Source organism: Sinocyclocheilus anshuiensis, unplaced genomic scaffold (genome assembly GCF_001515605.1).
Source record: "Sinocyclocheilus anshuiensis isolate Anshui unplaced genomic scaffold, SAMN03320099.WGS_v1.1 scaffold737, whole genome shotgun sequence".
Lineage (NCBI taxonomy): Eukaryota > Metazoa > Chordata > Actinopteri > Cypriniformes > Cyprinidae > Sinocyclocheilus > Sinocyclocheilus anshuiensis.
Window position 1 is genome coordinate 673,321 of NW_015540908.1, and position 5,506 is coordinate 678,826.

Consider the following 5,506-nt stretch of genomic DNA (forward strand, 5'->3'; position numbering starts at 1 on the left):
CATATTCTGTTACACCAAATACACAAAATAATGATCTTTAAAAAAGCATCATATGACCCCTTTAAAATAACACGTGATTGCATGTTATTGACAATTAAATGAAAACGTATTGAAGTTTTAATTTATATTGAATGCACTTAGCTAAACTTAAGTAGCTTAAGTAGGACTTAAGTACATCTTTATATGTAATATCAGAATTACTTCTATTGTTGCAACTTTAAATGTATTACTGAATTATACACTACAGTTAAAATTATAATCAGCATGTGCTTTAAATCCTTTCATTTGACTATAATGTGCACATTTTAAAAATTTACTTAAGTGTCTCTCTTTAAGTACACGAGTTTCATTTCATTTTCATTCATTTGATATTATCTGCAAGTACAGTATATTAAAACATATATTTGAAATACACTACAAGTGCACATTCAGTATACAATTAAATGCACGTTTCTAGTCTTTTATCAATGTTAATCACAACGTTTATCGACAACACTGTGGTAACTCAACCACTGTCAAAATAAAAACAAAGAGAGAAAATTACACAAATTCCTAGAAGCTTCTTGCACTGTTTCTTACAATGAGATCCTAACAATACCATCAAAAACAGTATTGCAGTTATGACTATCATGGCAAATGCTTATCTGGGCAGAAACTGATTTTTGTGCCAATAATGCAAATGTTTTAATCATTAACCTCAACTAAAACGCAATTCACAAAGAAAACATTCTGAAGAGTCTGTTGATCAAATTAATAATCATAGACTCTCTGAATATAAGCAGCTGAACAATCAAATGCAAGAAAAATGCAGTCTAAAGTTCTCAGCAATCCATAGACAGTCTTCATGAAATATAATCATATAGAGTATAATATAAAGAAATCTGGAGTGCGTCCATCAATGTCATTCACACTGGAGTAAGACACACACAACACCTCTTTACCTGTGCTACAGATCTCAAAACACAGGCAGCGAGGGATCTATGACAGCCATAAACAATCTGTCAATAACAGAGACTTACAGTAACAGTGCAGATGCTGTATCTCGTTTATCCTGATGCTCTGTATTGAGGCTGTTTGGACTCCTGCAAGTTTGTCCTGTACTGCTAGTCCAACTCAGTCACCAGACGGCTTGTAAGGGACTTAATCCAGTAACATGCGCCTCCCCTCCCCTCCGCTCCTCTCCTCCTCTTCTCTTCTGTAGCCCCTGCTGCTCAACAGCAATTAAAGTCTCTTTTGTCCTGTGCTCATTAACCCCAGCCTATCTCAAGAGCTTGCAGTTAGAAATTTCATTACAGTTTGTGTTTAAAAGACGTGATGAAATGTTTGGGATGTGCTAGAAAGACCTTTAGGTTTAAAATGTGTTGCTGTCCAAGTAGACAATATAGACAGCGGGCTCCAAAAGCACTAGTGAAAATGCTTCTTTTCATATGCAGTATTTAACAATTTAACAATAACAATATATTATGAGAATTTGAGTGAACAGTTTACTTCCTAATCTAGTAACCTGGCATTGTATATTGCAAACGTTGTTGACTCTGTGATAGGAATATTTAGCACCATTGAGATTAAAGAGTGTAAAAAATGATTTTTCAAAGTTGTGAATAAAACAAAGATTATTGGTGTGTTTTAATTGCAAGTGTTTCCACTTGCTGTTTCTATGTAAATAGAATTCACTGTATTATTATAGTTTTTTAATTATATTTTTAAATTAGTATTTTAATTTTAGTTTTAGTAATTTTGTTGTTTTTGTCTTTTTTAAACATGTCTATATAGTTTTATTTTTTTATTTCACTTCAAGTTTATTTTGTTTAAAGTAACTTTTTATAGTTATTTTTTTCCGTTAAATAACCACACTCACTTTTGTTCCTTTTTGCACGTTGCTTTGTATAAAAGTGTCTGCTAAATGCATGACCGTAACCGTAAATTAAAAAATAAATAAATTTGGTGCTTCACTTTTGATTTAAAAGCTGCATAAACACATCCTGACGATCATGATCTGTTGCACGATTTGAGACGATAAACCAAAGAGCTTTTTCTGCTTTGATGAGTTTGAGTAGTGACCAACACTTACCGTAAATGTTTCTTAGTCATTTTACATCACAACTGCAACTCTGTTGACATGCTGTATACGGCTCAAGAAGCTCTTCAGACTGAGGCCATGTTGTGCCGCATGCTGTCACAGGTCTTAACCAGATAACCGGCCTAATTACAGTCTGAGCAGAATCCAGCACAGCAGCCACCGAGACAGATGGACGCTGATTGAGGTCAGAGGGAATATGCACAAACACAAAGCACAGAAAGACATTAGCGACTCATTAATTAGCATCCAGTCACAATGTAACAGACAGTTCAGAAGATCACTGTAAAATATGGCAGTGTGATAATCCATAAACTTCCTTTATTCTGTGCCAAACAAGGAGGATAAAAACTGGATCATTATGATATGATGCTTAAAAAGCTAGTTTGTCTTTCTGTTCAACAGAATAGAAATATAAAACAAATTATAGAACAAAATAGTAATATGAAATATTGAGTGTTTGTGGTGTTTTATTTTGTGTTGTCTTAGACTATAGGATGATATGAGAGACATAAAACTAGCACAGAAATCTAAGAAATTACTTGACAACATTTAACCAAAGCAATGACTTTGACTGATCAATCAGATTCTATGATGTTTGTTAATAAAAACTCTCAGAAACAGAGCAGCAACTCTACTAAACAAGTCATGAAAGTAAACTACATGAAGGCATTAGTATCATTATCACATTGTTCTCCAGTCAGGTTAGTTAACTTGTGTAAATGCGTTTGTTGTGACCTGATGTTGGGTGTTTGTGTGTCAGTTCTGCTTCTGTTTCCAGGAAGACAGAAATCTGCTCGGCACACAGCTGGAGGTCAGAGGTCAGAGGTCAGCTCACCTGTGACTGTCCTGTACTGGCAACAGTCAGATGAGTTCACAACCAGACAGAGTTACTTATAGAAAACCACTCTGATTTATTGGTTTATTTAACTGGATTCTCCATTAGTTACACTATAAAACAGGTTACCATGTGAAGCTTTCAGAACTCTCAGCCAAAGCATCTGTAATATTTTTAGTTTATTTTTTGTTACAACCAAAAATGTAAAATAATGTAAAAAGTTACAGAAAAACGTTAAACTGGTTAAAGGGATAGTTCACCCAAAAATGAAAATTCTGCAATTACTCACCCTCTTGTTGTTCCAAACCCTTAAGACCTTCGTTCATCTTCAGAACACAAATTAAGATTTTTGTTAAGCTTTCTGACCCTCCAAAGACAGCACGGGAACTACCACGGTCAAGGCCCAGAAAGGTAGTAAGGACATCATTAAAATAGTCCATGCGACATCAGTGGTTCAACCGTAATTTATGAAGCTGCGAGAATACTTTTTGTGAAAACAAAAATAATGACAAATATTCAACAATTTCAGTCTATGTGCATTCACGAGAGTACCACGACGCATGCATGTGACGTTTCTTTGCACACACAAAAAGTATTGGGCCTTGAACTTGGTAGCTGCGTTGCTGTCTATGCAGGGTCAGAAAGCTGGCGGATTTCATCATAAATATCTTAATTTATGTTCTGAAGACAAACAAAGGTTTTACGGGTTTGGAACGACATGAGGGTGAGTAATTATTGACAGGATTTTTATTTTTGGGCGAACTATCCCTTTAAGTTACCTTACTCAACTTATATATGTGACCCTGGACCACAAAGCCAGTGTTAAGTCGCTGGGGTATATTTGTAGCAATAGCCAAAAATACATTGTATGGGTCAAAATTATCGATTTTTCTTTTATGCCAAAAATCATTAGGATATTAAGTAAAGATCATGTTCCATGAAGATATTTTGTACATTTCATCTAGCGTAGCGTTAGTTCTGGCAGGTCATGTTAGTCAAGCTCGCATCAGCTGACTTTCAGCTGATCCCCATGTGCCTATGGGAATACGACACCTATCTAAGCATTCATATATAAGGTCCCGCAGTATTATCAGCAGTTTTCGCATTGCTCAATAGCTAATTACCCTCCTCCATCCCCAACTCCTCCTCTGTCAGTCAGGATTCAGCCTTCTGATTCTCCTTGAATCAGACTAATTCTAAAATGTGTACATACAATGATTGAACTTTAACAATATCTGCAATACATATATCTGCATGCTAGGCTGCATGGATGCGCAGGGAGTTCTTGCCCAGAACAGAACCATACCGCCAATCCAAACTGTATGCTAATTGTCAATCATCTTTGACGATAGTGGTCCTGACAGAACTGTAAATTTGGGATTCACAGCCTCATCCCACAGCTCACCAGCACCATCACAGTTGTATTGATTTGCAACTAAGGGATACAGTATACCTTCCAATTTCAGTGCAATCCACCGAATCTCCACCTCAAAACAGGAGCCTCCTTTACATTCATTGTAGTGGAAAGCACTCAGTTGAAGCATCAGCTGGGTGCTTTCCACTATAATGAATGTAAAGGAGGCTCCTGTTTTGAGGCAAATGCTTTATGCTCTTGGAGAATAGAGCTATAGAGGAAGTCTCTTTTTCAGGGAGTAGAGCGGTTTCTACATCCATTATTTTCTAGTACCAAAAAGGATGGAGTTCTGCACCTATCCTGGACCTGCAGCATCTGAACTATGCTCCGGCAAAAAGCAAGTTCAAGATGTTGTCTGAGGAGCAGATTCTGGTGGAGATTCAACCAGAAGATTGCTTTGTCACTGTAAAACTGAAGGATGCTTATTTCCACGTTCAGATTGCCCAGAGTCACCGAAAGTTTCTCAGATTCGCTTTTGGGAGCAAAGCATTCCTATTTCCAGTGCTTCCCTTCAGCAAAGGCTTCACCTCTAGGTGTTAGGACTCACTCTACGAGGAGTGTAGCATCATCTCAGGCTCTTTTTAAGAGAGTTTCTTTAGAGGACATTTGTGTGGCAGAAGGCTGGTCCTCTCCACACACCTTTGTCAAATTTTACAAATTGGACATAGAGTTTACACTTGGCTCCCAGGTACTGTCTGTTTGAACACTGTTATTTCTATGTCCAGCGGTATATATATATATATATATATATATATATAGTGCACACAGGATTCCTTAAAGGAGCCAAATCAGCGGCAATAGCCAACTGACGCAGAGTCTCATTACTTACTCAAGGAACAAGTGTTAGTAATCGATGTAAGTTTTTTTTCTCATATACAGTAGGTCAGATCTGTGCTGACGAAGAGCGAAGGAGAATTAACCTAATGTCTGCGCACATGACCCCTGAGTGTGAAGAGGATGTACAGCATTATGATAAACCACTGAATTAATCATAGCATTACCTTAACTCACCTCTTGTGTGAGTGTATCATGTACAGTGCTGTAAGAAGCAGTGCTGTAAACATGCATGTCTATTTTACATTGAACTACCAAACAGACACAAACAGTGATCCAGCAGCCCCCTCCCATATATAACACACACACACACACACACACACACACACACACACACCCACAC

The 5,506-nt window shown here is 37.1% G+C and overlaps 1 pseudogene; it reads right to left on the minus strand.

Moving 5' to 3' along the window:
- Nucleotides 1-1,186, minus strand: part of LOC107689160 (neuronal pentraxin-1-like) — a 17,491-nt pseudogene extending 16,305 nt beyond the window's left edge.
- Nucleotides 1,187-5,506: the final 4,320 nt, after the last annotated feature.